General features: G+C 46.8%; 1 long non-coding RNA gene across 2 annotated transcripts; it reads right to left on the bottom strand.

Moving 5' to 3' along the window:
* Nucleotides 1-14,594: 14,594 nt before the first annotated feature.
* LOC138789964 (uncharacterized) lies at nucleotides 14,595-16,371 on the bottom strand. 2 transcript variants are annotated; one of them, XR_011362820.1, is made up of 4 exons: nucleotides 16,299-16,371; nucleotides 15,300-15,415; nucleotides 14,971-15,121; nucleotides 14,595-14,727 (listed from the first exon to the last, which is right to left on the bottom strand). It is a non-coding gene; the product is annotated as an uncharacterized lncRNA (long non-coding RNA). The 2 variants fall into 2 exon arrangements; XR_011362821.1 differs by lacking the exon at nucleotides 16,299-16,371 and adding an exon at nucleotides 16,135-16,292.
* Nucleotides 16,372-16,656: the final 285 nt, after the last annotated feature.

The raw sequence follows: 16,656 nt of genomic DNA, 5'->3' as shown, positions 1-16,656 counted from the left end.
ACATACAACGTCATTATAAAAACATATACAAGCCTTCATTTATGGCTGGAAGTTACACTTTTTACTGTCACACTGTTACCTTCTACACATTAATCGTTCCAATACCGGTAAAACAAGAACATCCATTCTTACCTGCCAATAACACACAACTTCTACTCATACTCTTTGCAAACACATTACTACAGGTTTCACATCTCTCAAACACTTAACTCATGAGTTACTTCAAACCTATAAAACAACACACTGCGACCACTCATTGGCCAAAACCTGGTGAGGAGCTGCTCCCACCCTACAATCTCCACATCCATGAAGCCCACTTGCTTCACTTCTTTTTCTTGTATGTCTCTCTCAATTCGCACCAGCAGACAGATCCATCCCACATCTGCTGCGGTCTTCTGCCATTCAAGAGACATAACAAGATGCACCACCAGCCGACTGGGGTCTGTCAGCTGAAATGGTGTCACCACCTCGAGTGCTGGGTGCACAGGGTCGCGAACTACACACCCACCAGGGGACTGGACTCGCTTTGTCATCTACCCCACAACTACACATCTCAGCTAACACATACATTATACTTCTATTAAACAGTTATAGCAATTCTATGACTATTATCCCACTTCTGACACCATTATGTAACCGGTTGCTTTTGATAATAGTCGGAGAAGGCTATAACCACACAGATTAATAGAAAAATAAGGTATTTAATATAAAGAACAATACTTAGCTGTAGTTACAGATGGTACAGATGCATAGTTGTTTTATCCACAATGAAATGGGGAGCCCCTTTGTATATTATGGTCTAATATACGCCCATTTCCCTCGATGACCACCAGGGTGCTGGGCACCTTCCATCCATGGTCCCAGCTGAGGCTGGCTCGAAGCTACATACCCCCGACCTTTATAGTAAGTTTGGGTGGGGGGGATGTGCTTGTATGTCTATTGTAGGGATCTTCCCGGGGGATGGTGTGTTAGGACACAGTTCAGGCAGCAAACTTGGACTTAAAAACAGCTTTGGTGTTTATTTGTAGCATAAACGGTCCAGCAACATAAATACAGCAACACCGTGCATTGATAATAAAACAAAACAAAAAGGTCTTGCCCGTCTGGGCACTTACTAACACAGGTCACCTATCTGTCACTTCCATAGGCGGTATCGTGGAGTGTGAATAGGCCCCAGCAGTGATATAACTCCTTGCTCCCAGGAAACACAGCATGCAAGCTGTTCACCCTGGCTGAGAGCAATCTCCTCTAGCTCTGTGGAGCTTTTACCCTGCCGCAGGCTTAACAAGGCACACCTGCCTGTAACACCCGCACTGGACCGGGGGAGGGGAATGGCAGGTCCCACTACCAACCTACCCACCATTCCAGTAAATCCAGGCCCGGAACATGGAAAAAACCCTCAGCAGCATAACACTGCTGAGTGACAGATCTCACCTGGATTCACCATCTCACCATATGCCTTAGCCTGGGTGAGATGTACCTCCCATCAAATACTTCTCCAGTGACATGTCTACATATCCCCCCCCTCTTTTTCAGACCGGAGGGCTGAGCATTCTGTCCCCACAGACAGTGTACCCTTGATAGGGCATCAGCATTTGCCTGTAACTTTCCTGGCCTGTGTTCCACCGTGAAATTAAAGTTTTGGAGGGACAGAAACCATCTAGTTACCCTCGCATTTTTCTCCTTGTTAACCTTCATCCATGTTAGGGGGGCATGGTCGGTCACTAGCTTAAATTTTCTGCCTAGCAGGTAGTACCTCAGGGACTCTAGGGCCCATTTCACTGCCAGACACTCTCGCTCAACAATGGCGTAGTTTTTCTCGGCTGGGGATAGCTTCCTGCTTAAGTACATCACTGGGTGCTCCTCGCCATTCACGACCTGTGAGAGGACGGCACCTAACCCTGTGTTGGAGGCATCTGTCTGGACCAGAAATTCTTGCCTAAAGTCAGGGGTAACTAGTACAGGTTGTTGACACAAGGCAGATTTAAGGCTTTGAAAAGCCTTCTCGGCCTCTGGAGTCCATGTCACCATTGCGGACTTCGCACCCTTTGTCAGGTCAGTTAGCGGGGCTGCAACTGTGGCAAAGTTTGGCACAAACCTACGGTAATAGCCCGTAATACCCAGGAAAGCTCTGACCTGTTTCTTTGTGAGGGGTTTGGGCCAATTCTGTATTGCCTCAATTTTATTCAGTTGTGGTTTCACTAACCCCCTCCCAATAATGTATCCCAGGTATTTGGCCTCCTCTAAGGCTAGTGCACACTTCTCTGCATTGATGGTTAACCCCGCATCACTTATGGCATCTAACACCGCCTGGACCTTACAGAGGTGACTTTCCCAATCAGGGCTAAAAATGACCACATCATCGAGGTAGGCAGCAGAGTAGTCCCGATGTGGTCGCAGGATCAAGTCCATCAACCTCTGAAAAGTGGCAGGGGCTCCATGTAACCCGAATGGCATCACTACATATTGGAAGAGCCCATCAGGGGTGGAGAATGCGGTCTTCTCTCTAGCCTTAGGAGTGAGGGGGATCTGCCAGTAGCCCTTAGTGAGATCGAGGGTAGTTATGTACCTAGCATTACCCATCCTTTGGATCAACTCATCTACCCTGGGCATGGGGTAGGCATCGAACTTGGAGATCTCATTTAACTTTCTAAAATCATTACAGAACCTCCAAGTTCCATTGGGCTTTGGGATTAACACAATCGGGCTGGACCACTCGCTCTGGGACACCTCAATGACTCCTAGGTCAAGCATACGTTTTACCTCAGATGATACCGCCTCCCTCCGTGCTTCTGGTATCCTATAGGGCTTAAGGTTTACTCTGCTTCTAGGCTCAGTTTCAATATGATGACTAATGAGATGCGTACGCCCTGGGAGGTCAGAAAACTTGTCTTTATTTTTCTGCAGGAATTCCTTAGCTTCTTGCTTCTGGGATACTGACAGGGTGTCACCAATCCTGACCGGAGGGATTGGTGGGGACAGATGACCAACAGGCTTTGTCGCCACCAAGGATTCCCTGTCTTTCCAGGGCTTGATCAAGTTTATGTGATAAACTTGGAAAGGCTTCCTTCTACCTGGTTGGTGTACCTTGTAGTTGACCTCACTGATCTTCTCTACAATTTCATAGGGACCCTGCCACTTTGCTAAGAATTTGCTTTCTACTGTGGGAACAAGTATGAGTACCCGGTCACCAGGGCTAAATGTCCTGATTCTCGCAGAACGATTGTAAATTCTACTTTGGCCCTCTTGCGCCCTCTGGAGGTGTTCCCTTACTAGGGGCATTACAGTGGCTATACGGTCCTGCATTTGTGCTACATGCTCTATAACACTCTTGTATGGGGTGGACTCACTTTCCCATGTCTCTTTCGCTATATCCAACAAACCCCTAGGGTGACGACCATAGACTAATTCGAAGGGAGAGAACCCTGTGGATGATTGGGGCACTTCCCTAATAGCAAACATTAGGTAAGGTAGTAAGTGATCCCAATCCCGACCATCTTTTTCCACTACTTTCTTTAACATATGTTTCAGGGTTTTATTAAACCTCTCCACTAACCCGTCCGTCTGTGGGTGATATACAGAGGTACGAAGGTGTGAGATTTTAAACAGTTTGCACAGGTCCTTCATTACCTTTGACATAAACGGAGTACCTTGGTCGGTCAAGATTTCTTTGGGGATCCCCACTCTGGAAAACATATAAAACAACTCACGGGCAATTGTTTTAGACGCAGTGTTTCTTAGGGGTACAGCCTCAGGATAACGGGTTGCGTAGTCTAAGACCACCAAAATGTACTGGTGTCCCCTTGCCGACTTTACAATGGGACCCACCAAGTCCATTGCAATGCGGTCAAAAGGTACCTCTATGATGGGGAGCGAAACCAACGGGCTGCGGAAATGCGACACTGGGGCGCTAAGCTGACAAGTGGGGCACGACTCACAGTATTTTTTTATGTCAGCATAAATCGCAGGCCAATAAAACCTCTGGAGGACTCTCTCCTGCGTTTTATCTGTCCCCAAGTGGCCCCCAAGGACATGATTATGGGCCATGTCGAGTACCTGACGCCGGTACGACTTAGGCACCAGAAGCTGTTCCACAACCTCATCATTAATCTTAGTGACTCTATAGTAGAGATCATTAGTCACAGAAAAATGTGGAAACTTTTTCTCAGCTTCTGGTTCCTGAGGTACCCCATTCATAACAGTGACCTGCTCTCTCGCATTTTTGAGAGTGGGGTCCTGTAATTGTGCAGTACCAAAATTATCCCTAGACACCTCTAAGTCGGGAACATTCTGGTCAGTGGGAGGAGCCTCTTCCTCACCAGCCAGGACTTGCAAAGGAAAAGCATTTTCATCCGGTACATTTTTATCTTTTACCATGGGTAATGCAATAGACTTAGGGGTATCCTTACTCCTTTCAGGGGATTGTTGTTTTCCCCATAGAGCCCAGAACAATGGAAAATCACGCCCCAATATCACATTATGCATAAGGTTTTTAACCACACCCACTTCATACTGTACAGCCCCTAGTTCAGTCCCGACATTAGCCAGTACTATAGGGTAAACCTTTGTATCGCCATGTATGCACACCACACTCATATGTCTTTTTGGCACAAAGTCCCCAGTCACCAGGCTGGCATGCACCAAGGTGACAAGGCTTCCTGAGTCCAGCAACGCCTTAACAGGGAAGTTATTGACAGTCATGTGGCAGACTTGCGGTTCAGTCTCTAGTCCAGTGACCGCAACAAGAGACGGTTCCGCAAATAGCGACTGACGCCGGCTAGCGTCACACTCCATGGGCTCAGTGGTAAGAGGGCAATGGGCAGACACATGTCCCGTCTCATGGCATCTCCAGCACTGGATAGGGCCTGGTCTCCTTGGCAGGGAGTCCTTTTTAGGGCCACTTAGCCACCGGGGACCCTCACCAGTCTTTTGCCCCTGAGTTACCTCCTGAGCGCTCTTCCCTCTATCAGCACCCCTCCACACTCCCCCAATAGATGGAAGTCTCTTACCAGATGATGGCACAGATCTGGCACTCCGGGGAGGTGACGGTGCTGCAGGAACATCACGGAGGTAGTCCTCGGTCGCCTGGAACCTCTCCACAAGGCTGACGAGTTCGTCGGCACTCCTAGGGTCGCCTTGTCCCACCCAGCGTTGTAGATCAGCAGGAAGGGCACAGAGGTAGCGATCCATCACGACCCTCTCTAGGATCTGGGCAGGAGTAGAGGTGTCTGGCTCCAACCACTTTCTTGCCAAATGGATCAGGTCGTACATCTGGGACCTCGCTGACTTGTCCAGACTGTAGCTCCAGTTGCGGACCCTTCGGGCACGGACAGCAGCAGTAACTCCTAGTCGGGCGAGTATCTCTGCTTTTAGCCGAGGATAGTCTTTGACCTCTTGCTCACTGAGGTCATAATAGGCCTTTTGAGGTTCGCCTGTTAAATAAGGCGCAATCACTTCTGCCCACTCAGTGGAGGGTAACTTCTCTCTCTCAGCCACCCGCTCAAAGACAGTTAAGTAGGCCTCAATATCATCATCCGCAGTCATCTTTTGCAGCGCACGCTGCACGGCTCTTTTCACAGACAAAGTCTTTGGCGCGGCTGCTGCCACCAGCTGGGGATTAGCACCTGCAGACGCCTCCTGCTTTGCTATTAGGTGCTCAATAAGTCTCTGTTGTGCAGCCATTGTCTGTTCATGGCGCAGGTTAGCGTCTGTCAGAGCCTGTTGTTGCAGCCTATTAGCCTGCTCATGGCGCAGGTTAGCGTCTGTCAGAGCCTGTTGTTGCTGCAAACTCACTTGCATTAACTGCTTCATCATCTCCTCCATGTTGCTTGGCTGTTTTTGGAGTGAAGCAGCAGCCTTCACCCAGGACATAAGTAGCTGTAGCCAAGTTGATGCACACCGTTGCCCCTAGCAACCGTTTTGCCCGCTCCGCAGCACCAATTGTAGGGATCTTCCCGGGGGATGGTGTGTTAGGACACAGTTCAGGCAGCAAACTTGGACTTAAAAACAGCTTTGGTGTTTATTTGTAGCATAAACGGTCCAGCAACATAAATACAGCAACACCGTGCATTGATAATAAAACAAAACAAAAAGGTCTTGCCCGTCTGGGCACTTACTAACACAGGTCACCTATCTGTCACTTCCATAGGCGGTATCGTGGAGTGTGAATAGGCCCCAGCAGTGATATAACTCCTTGCTCCCAGGAAACACAGCATGCAAGCTGTTCACCCTGGCTGAGAGCAATCTCCTCTAGCTCTGTGGAGCTTTTACCCTGCCGCAGGCTTAACAAGGCACACCTGCCTGTAACACCCGCACTGGACCGGGGGAGGGGAATGGCAGGTCCCACTACCAACCTACCCACCATTCCAGTAAATCCAGGCCCGGAACATGGAAAAAACCCTCAGCAGCATAACACTGCTGAGTGACAGATCTCACCTGGATTCACCATCTCACCATATGCCTTAGCCTGGGTGAGATGTACCTCCCCTCAAATACTTCTCCAGTGACATGTCTACACTATGTAGACCACTGATGACCATGAATGGAAGTTATCTGATGTTTCTCCGGCCTTGTACATATTTACCAAGCACAATGGGGACCCAGTTTTACAATTACAGCTATAAGATTCTTTCAGCCATACAACAATAGCAACAAACAACTGTATCCTCCAATGTTTACACTATTGTGAAGGTATATGGCTGGACAGTTGACATAGGTGTGACAGTATACATACACACACACACAACTACAATGACTTCTACACACATAGCCATACGAATAAATATATATACATATATATATATATATATATATATATATATATACACACAAGACATTAAAATAATACATTCCTTCTCATTATATCAATAAGACACTTTAATTTTCTGAAATGAACCCATCCGGTTACATTGGGTTAGTCTGAATCCGAACTCTCTGCATTTGATTGCCATTGGCTGAAGAAGTTGAATGCAGCCCTAAAGCTCCCTGGAAAACATGAATACAGGCAGCATCTTAGAGCTCAGTTCAACTTCTTCAGTCACCAGTAATCAAATGCCGAGAGTTTGGGTTCCATTGAAACCTGGTGTGCTTGAGGTTAGCACATTTCTAGTCAGTACCCTGCCAATAAACTATTGATAGCCTATATTGTGGATTGGCTATCTATTGTTTTCTCCTGGAAAAATTTTTAAGGGGGCTAATACAACTTCAATAACTGTCAGCCGAACAATCTTTTGGTTATATTTTTGGTCCTCCCCTTAAGTATGAAATGTTCAGAATGGCCTAACGTTTCTGTGTTACCTATGGGGAGGGTTAAGATTCCATTGACATCTCTTGGTGGCAACTTAGGAGGTCTCCAATACACCTTATACTGACTGCATAAGTCACTGGCTTCGGTAGGTTTGGCCAACGTTTATATAAATTGTATGGGGGCCTTTAGGTGGCTCATACAGGAGTCTACAGTCATGGCCAAGAGTTTTGATAAGGATACAAATATCTATTTTTACAAAGTCTACTGCTTCAGTTTTTAAATTGGCAATTTGCATATACTCCAGAATGTTATAAAGAGTGATCAGCTTAACAGCAATTACTTGCAAAGTCAATATTTGCCTAGAAAATGAACTTTATCCCCCAAAACACATTTCAACATTATTGCAGCCCTGCCTTAAAAGGACCAATTAACATTGTTTCAGTGATTGCTCCATTAACACAGGTGTGGGTGTTGATGAGGACAGGGCTGGAGATCAATCTGTCATGATTAAGTAAGAATGACACCACTGGACACTTTAAAAAGAGGCTGGTGCTTGGCATCATTGTTTCTCTTCTGTTAACCATGGTTATCTCTAAAGAAACACGTGCAGTCATCATTGCACTGCACAAAAATGGCCTAACAGGGAAGAGTATTGCAGCTAGAAAGATTGCACCTCAGTCAACAATCTATCGCATCATCAAGAACTTCAAGGAGAGAGGTTCCATCGTTGCCAAAAAGGCTCCAGGGGGCCCAAGAAAGATCAGCAAGCTCCAGGAACGTCTCTTAAAAGTGTTTCAGCTGCTGGATTGGGCTACCAGCAGTGCAGAGCTTGCTCAGGAATGGCAGCAGGCAGGTGTGAGTGCATCTGCACGCACTGTGAGGGGGAGACTCTTGGAGCAAGGCCTGGTCTCAAGGAGGGCAGCAAAGAAGCCACTTCTCTCCAGAAAAAACATCAGGGACAGACTGATATTCTGCAAAAGGTACAGGGAGTGGACTGCTGAGGACTGGGGTAAACTTATTTTCTCTGATGAATCTCCTTTACGATTGTTTGGGACATCTAGAAAACAGCTTATTAGGAGAAGACGAGGTGAGCACTACCACCAGTCTTGTCTCATGCCAGCTGTAAAGCATCCTGAAACCATTCATGTCTGGGGTTGCTTCTCAGCCAAGGGAATCGGCTCTCTCACAGTCTTGCCTAAAAACACAGCCATGAATAAAGAATGGTACCAGAATGTCCCCCAAGAGCAGCTTCTCTCAACCGCCCAAGAGCAGTTTGCCGATCAACAATGCCTTTTCCGGCGTGATTGAGCACCTTGCCATAAAGTAAAGATGATAACTAAATGGCTCAGGGAACAAAACAAAGATTTTGGGTCCATGGCCTGGAAACTCCCCAGATCTTAATCCCATTGAGAACTTCATCTCAATGAAGTTCTTCATCAAGAGACGGGTGGACAAACAAAAACCAACAAATTCTGACAAAATGCAAGCATTGATTGTGGAAGAATGGACTGCTATCAGTCAGGATTTGTTCCAGAAGTTGATTTAGAGCATGCCAGGGAGAATTGCAGAGGTCCTGAAGAAGAAGGATCAAAACTGCAAATATTGACTTGCTGCATTAACTCATTCTGTCAATATAAGCTTTTGTTACTCATAATATGATTGCAATTATATTTCTGTATGTGATAAAAACATCTGACAAACACACATAAAAACCAGAGGGCAGCAGATCATGTGAAAATATGATATTTGTGTCATTCTCAAAACTTTTGGCCATGACTGTAAAACTGGCATAGTCAAAATCCAAAACTCAATGCAACATGGATTAATCCTACTCATCAGAAGAGCATGCCATCTCCTCACACACAGCCTACTTCTTCATCATTGCATATATCTTCTATACAGGGGCGCCGCAATCATGAGGCGACCTGAATCGTCTGCCTCAGGCGGCGCCACTAGCTGTCACCATGGGGGCGGCATTCAGTGGCAGATTATAATATGAGCGGTTCGGCGGCCGCCCACATTATAATCCGCCACTGACTGTACCATGTACTGGAGCCCCCCCGCCCCCGGGCAGTATCTGTAATGAGATGCTGTGAGCGGGGGGGACTGTATTCATAAGCGCCGCGCTGTACTAAATCAGCCGCGCCGTGCTGATACTACAGTGCGGCGCTTATGAATACAGTCCCCCCCGCTCCCAGCATCTCATTACAGATACTGCCCGGGGGCGGGGGGGCTCCAGTACATGCATTCCACGTCCGTGATCCGTCAGGATCACGGAACGTGGGAATGCAGCCTTTAGTCCCCCGGGTGATGCGCGGCTGCCGGAGGTGTCCCATCCTGTCCCCGGCAGCGCGCGCATCAGAGAGCTCCCCGTGCGCCGGAAGTCACAGCCGCAGGCGCACGGGGAGATCTGTGATGCGCGCGCTGCCGGGGACAGGACGGGACACCCCGGGCAGCCGCACATCAGCCGGGACAAGACCAGAGAGGCTCGACGGGGGAACGGAGGGCAGGTGAGTTGTGTGCTGTTTTTTGTTTTATCTGCTGTGCAAGGGGGGAGAGGGGGACCATCTATAAGGGAGGGGGGAAAGAGGGGGACGATCTATAAGGGAGGGGGGAAAGAGGGGGACGATCTATAAGGGGAAACCATCTATAAGGGAGGGGGAGAGGGAAGAGGGGGACTATCTATAGGGGGGGGGGAAGGGGACCATCTATAAGGGAGGGGGGAAAGAGGGGGACCATCTATAAGGGAGGGGGACGATCTATAAGGGGGGGGGACCATCTATAAGGGAGAGGGAAGAGGGGGAACATCTATAAGGGAGGGGGGAAAGAGGGGGACCATCTATAAGGGGGGGGGGGAAAGAGGGGGACGATCTATAAGGGAGGGGGGATAGAGGGGGACGATCTATAAGGGGAAACCATCTATAAGGGAGGGGGAGAGGGAAGAGGGGGACTATCTATAGGGGGGGGGAAGGGGACCATCTATAAGGGAGGGGGGAAAGAGGGGGACCATCTATAAGGGAGGGGGACGATCTATAAGGGGGGGGGACCATCTATAAGGGAGAGGGAAGAGGGGGACCATCTATAAGGGAGGGGGGAAAGAGGGGGACCATCTATAAGGGGGGGCCATCTATAAGGGAGGGGGGAAAGAGGGGGACCATCTATAAGGGGGGGGCCATCTATAAGGGGGGGGGGGGGCATCTATAAGGGAGGGGGAGAGGGAAGAGGGGGACTATCTATAGGGGGGGGAAGGGGACCATCTATAAGGGAGGGGGGAAAGAGGGGGACCATCTATAAGGGAGGGGGACGATCTATAAGGGGGGGGGACCATCTATAAGGGAGGGGGAGAGGGAAGAGGGGGACCATCTATAGGGGGGGGGGGAAGGGGACCATCTATAAGGGAGGGGGGAAAGAGGGGGACCATCTATAAGGGAGGGGGGAAAGAGGGGGACCATCTATAAGGGGGGGCCATCTATAAGGGAGGGGGGAAAGAGGGGGACCATCTATAAGGGGGGGACCATCTATAAGGGAGGGGGACCGTCTATAAGGGGGGGGGAAGAGGGGGACCATGTATAAGGGGGGGAGGGTGACCATCTATAAGGGAGGGGGAGAGGGAAGAGGGGGACCATCTATAAGGGAGGGGGGAGAGGGGGACCATGTATAAGGGGGGGGAGGGGGACCATCTATAAGGGGGGAAGAGGGGGACCATCTCCTAAAAGATCAGCACCCTCCTCTCCTGACATCCTCTGTGCTGCTGGGACTTCTCCTATAGGATTAGCACCCTCCTCTCCTGACATCCTCTGTGCTGCTGGGACCTCTCCTATAGGATTAGCACCCTCATCTCCTGACATCCTCTGTGCTGCTGGGACCTCTCCTATAGGATTAGCCCCCTCCTCTCCTGACATCCTCTGTGCTGCTGGGACCTCTCCTATAAAGTCAGCCCCCTCCTCTCCTGACATCCTCTGTGCAGCAAGGGACCAAACATTATGTTTATTGGGGACAGCAGTGGGGGGGGCAGTAGTGGATTATAATGTGGGCGGATTGACGGGGGGGGGGGGCGTCATTCTATAGTTCGCCTCGGGCAGCAGAGAGGCTAGAATCACCCCTGCTTCTATATGCAGACTTATCAAACATAGGAAATATATAAATACTCTGTCATGTCTATAGAATACATTTCAAGCACATTACAGTTCTTTGTAGTATCATAGTCCTTTAAAAAAGCGGGGGTCCTGTTGACCCACCCATGCTCCATTTGGCACTTTAAAAGTGTGAACAGACTGGACTCTGTATCCAGTATATGTATGTATCCTGAATGGCTCATAGGCAGACAAATCTAAGTGTGCGTGCACACTATGGAATAGCGACGGAAAACCTGTTGCGGATTCCGCAGTCTGCACCCGCCCATGGACTGAGGCGGGCGCGCGCCTCTCCGCCAGTGTCATAGACTCCATTTTATGCACGAGCGGATTCCGTCGTCCATCAAAGAATGAATCTGTTCTATGACACGGGCGGAGACGCGCGCGCCCGCCAGAGTCCACGGGCGGGTGTGAGCTGCAGAATGCGCAACGGGGTTTCGTTCGCCATTTTGTAGTGCACACACCCTAACATGGCCCATGGGCAGACAACTCCACCATAACTTTCCACTCCACATTACCATGATGATACACAACAAAGCGTGCAAAGTTCAACACTTTGATCTCTTGCCAGTCCAAGCACACCCAGGCTGGAAGAGAAAGGGATGAGGACATATGATGAATGATCCTATACAGTACATCCTCCATCATGTAGAAAGAAGACAGAAGTGGCTGCCCTATCATGCCCAGTTGGGTAATTTTTAATGACAACTTTTGCATGTAAGCGATTACCATGAAAGTCGCCAAGTTCAGGGATGGTAAACAAGAGGAGACCATGTGAAACAACAACTCATAGGAAGTGGAGCAAAACATGAACATGGCCAAATATTAATACATTACAAATTATACCGCTTTTACATGGGGCAGTTATTGGAGAACACCACAGTTATTGCCCTATATAAAAAGCCAAGCAATATTGGCTGATAGCATCTTTTATGTGGCATAAAAAACATCATTATTCCGCAGCACGTCAGTGTAAATAGCTAATTTGCTGTCAATAGTAATGGAAGTGAGAAGCCACATAGGTGATCAAGTTATCATTCATGCAGCTCTGCGCTCCAAACAACCACCTCAAGTAAATTATCCTTTCAGCGAGCACCGTTTGACTTGTATATAGATCAGTGTTCATATCAGGGAATTGTTGGATTGTGTAAAAGCACTTTTTTACACCGGCCCATTTCCAGCATGGAGTATTGCTAGAAGCACTCATGCAGCCAATACTCGGCCCTTGTCAAAGTGACAGTGAACAGCTGAGGACTGGGAAAACACTAATCCTTTGACCATACTTTTAAATTTATCGCTATGTTCCTGTGTAAACAGGGTCATCTGTGGCCGATGGAGATAAAGGGAAACTGACAGCACAGACATGTATCTATCCTTGCTGTCAGCTTCCAGATCACAAGCAGCGCATACTTACCATCCATGCTTCTTGTGATCTGGCATCCTGTCCTCGGCCGCTGCTGTGTCTTCAGGCTGCTACAATCCTCCTGAATGATTGACAGCTGGAGGAGGCAGGGCCTGAAGATACAGCTGGTGGTTGGAGGACAGGAGAGCTGGATCACATGCTGCGCGGATGGTAAGTACATACTGCTTGTGATGTGAAAGCTGACAGCACAGATAAATGGTGCCCCCAAATGTTGCGTTTTTCTGGTCTCCAAAGAAAAAACCACCATAAAAACTGCAAAAGATTAGCTTGGCTTTTTTTGTCATTTTTGACTAGGTGTGATTGGCTATTTTTTCTCCTTTGGTTTTTGACACGAACAGAAGAAATTCTATTGAACTCTATGGGAGGGAAACACCAAAGTTTGCAGAAAAAACAAACAAACCCTCAGCATGCCAAGGGGAGAAAAATGCTACAAAAAAAAAAAAAAAAAGTATGGCATTTCATAAAATTTCATTGACTCACAGCTAATATCTGGCTACTGGCGTTTTTGCAAAAAGTGCAGTCATTGTGAAGCCAGCTTTATACATATATGTGCTGTCAGTTTCCAGGGCTGCATGAACGATACAAGGATAGTTTGTGTAGCCCAGCCACTTGATTTCTCATGCTGTGTAAAGGCAATGCAAATGCGTGCCAATCTCATTGATTAGCGCTCATTTACGGCTGCTTGTGGCTGAGAAATCGTATAATCTAAAAGGACCTTAGATCCTTAGATGGAGGAGTCAATAGAAATAGCTGTTATTGCATGTCTATGCCACCTTACTGCACAGTAAAACCTTCCCTTTTCTATGGAAGTATGAAGAACAATTTAATAAACTGAGAATTAGTCACATAATAAAGAGAATATCCAATAGGGTCATACATGAAATGCTGTTCTGCTACAATTTGATCACAGTGATCATACTGTCTACGGCTAAACAGCCTCTTCCATGCATAACAATCCATAAATACAGTGTTACATCTTATTAGTAAGACAACTAGTAGAGAACCCAATGACCCATACCATTCCATACTATTAACTGAGGATGCCAAACCGCATGTCACTACCTGATAGTTCAGTGGTGCGGCTCCTCCTAGCAACAAGGCTGCTTTTCAACAAAGCTTTCAGCAGACTATAGACATCAGTATGTGGAGCAAAGTACAACACTCAAAGAAGTGATGGAGTGGGCATTCATCCTCCAACACTGATAAATATGATATACCTAGCTGCAAAACGTATTTAGTGGCAAATCCCCCAAATGTAACTTATCAGGCTTTGTGGAACTTGAAAACATAGCAGACTGACCGGCTATTATGTGTATGGGGGCATCCCAATTCTTCTCTGACAGTTGACTTTGGGGGGAAAGAAAACCTAGGCGTGTAAAATTCCATGGCAATTTCTTGTTTTCTCCCTGGAGGTAAGCTGCCGCCAGAGGTGTACAACAGTGGATCCTCCCTATGGCCAGGCAAGTATGTGTTGGGGAAAACCGGTTAGAGGTGTATGGGCAGCTTTGTGTAAAACTGCATTTTTCCTCACATTCTTCAAGCATCCCTCTCACTTCAAAACTTTTGGTATGACATGTCAAAAGTTTTTTGATCAGCGAGGATATGGGTGTTCAGACCCCCAATGATTGCTAGAATCTGGGGAGAAAAGCACATCAACCACTGCTTCTCTCCATTCTATGCATAGACTTTCTACAGAAGTCTGACTCTTGTAATTTTTTTTTAACCTGATCCTACTGTCTCCATGTCATCTCAGTAAGGGGCCAGACATAATAACCAATGATACAAAGAGAACTTGTAAGTGGTTAAATGTTTATTCTTTAGACATACATAAATATTTTGGCCTCCGATGTCGACGTCACCTTTAATTTTTTTTTTAGATGTTCTTGGTCAGTGTTCTAGATGTTTAGTATACAGTGGTTGTTTATCTGTAAAAAGAAAAAAAATGTTTATCATGGTAAAGCATTTCCCACAAGCAGAATATACAGAAAGTAAATTAGCCATATCAACATTATACTGTACAGTATTATTAGTTATCATTATTACAAGGTTAACTATATAATATTTATAGCATACCATGAAAACCATTAAGTACCAGTATGGATCGGACACAGAGGTGCTGAGCTGAATCGGCTCTGCATCTCTGTGTCTCCCATTGAGATAACACACACCTGCGAGGACTATCCACAAGCCCAGGAGACGTCTGTCTGAGGGAGACACACAAGCTGTATACCAGCTCCCGAGGTCCCGGCCACCAAGGATGTCAGCAGCCTGGCCACCGCTCACAGGGCAGAGAGTGGTGGTCAGTAACCTAGCAATAAGCTGTATACAATAGGGTCAAAATACCAAAGTAAGCTATTTTTTTAAAAATGAAAAGCATTTGCAATATTGCTTACGTTTCCATTATCTATCACATAATAAAGGTTTAGTAGATGAGAATACCCCTTAATATAGCAGTTGTGGGAGGAGGAGCACGCCTACAGAAGCGTCACCTTCTCACCTTTATCATGTAGATATACTAATGGTCAGACACAATAAAGGACTGGGGGGCACAGACCAAGCAGACAGGTCCAGGTGTATGATCTGCATCTCTATCACCACAAGCTGCTGAGATACCTGCAGGGGATGAAAAGAAAAAAGAGAAAACTGTGAAAACCGTCTGTTTACAATACAAGTGTTCAGTCTGAAAATATGGCCCAGCTTTGTTACTCAGTGTACATTGACTGTATGCAAATCATGTACTTGGGATGATTAGTCACTGTGACGCTCAATTACATTCCAGGTTGGAAACACATTCGCCCAGATGTACTAATTGGCTGCTACATGTCTGAGACAAAAATGCGTCTGACAGATTAAAAAATGTAGTCCATTGTATCAAAGACTTCTTGACTTGTCTATTATTACAATAGTACAACATGACGCTGGAGTTCTTGGATATTTGGGCTAAAGGGAAGAGATTAAAAGAAAGGTCTCACATAACTTGTTCAACACTGAAAGTTGGGGCATATGTTTTGGGGTAATCCCTCCCATCCTCCATTCAAAACTACAATTCCCATCATGGCTGAACTGCCAAAGCTTTAGCTCTGCCCATTCAGGCCTTATGGGAATTGTAATTTTGCAACGGCTGGAGGGTGGCATGTTTGACACCTATGTACTAGACAGTTTATACAGTATTAGTAAATGTGGCCTCATCTTCAAGGTAAATAAGTGAAGTCCCATCAGCAGTTCCTGCCCCACGTAGGGAAGACCCCGCAGAACATGTTTTACATACTGCAATGTTTTTTGTGATCCAACTCATTGTCAGTCTCTTCTAGTAATAAGTATATGTAAATAACCTGTACAACAATCATTGCCATATCGATTGCAAATAATCAGCTATCCCAAAGATGTCTGCTGTCTCTCGGGCAGGTGTGTAGACAGTCGTTTTAGGACATTGCCATAGGAATGAATAGCTTCCTATTCTCAACCTCAGATCAATGAGACACCTAGCCGTCCTTACACATTAGACACCAAGCAATTGGCTGTGGTCTTCCATGAAGGGAGGATAGAGGAAAGATGGCCCCTGTTGCCCATAGCAACCAATCAAAGAGCAGCTTTCATTTCATATTCACATCATACATCTACGCCACTGTTATTACGGACAATGAATAATAGATATGTCAGTGCATCCTATGTATGTCATAATTCACAGTAAATGTACATACTGTCTGGTGCAGCGGTGAGAACACCATTTGTTCTCTTTGGTGGGGTCCAGGACAAGGACGTCACAGCTTATAATCCATAGGAACTGTAATTGTTCAGGCACTGAGAAATATAAAACAATAGCCTTAACGTTCTAACAAGGACAAATTTCTGCA

Source organism: Dendropsophus ebraccatus, chromosome 4 (assembly GCF_027789765.1).
Source record: "Dendropsophus ebraccatus isolate aDenEbr1 chromosome 4, aDenEbr1.pat, whole genome shotgun sequence".
Taxonomy (NCBI): Eukaryota; Metazoa; Chordata; class Amphibia; order Anura; family Hylidae; genus Dendropsophus; species Dendropsophus ebraccatus.
The sequence above is the reverse complement of the archived record's forward strand: the minus strand, read 5'-3'. Positions and strand labels throughout refer to the sequence as shown.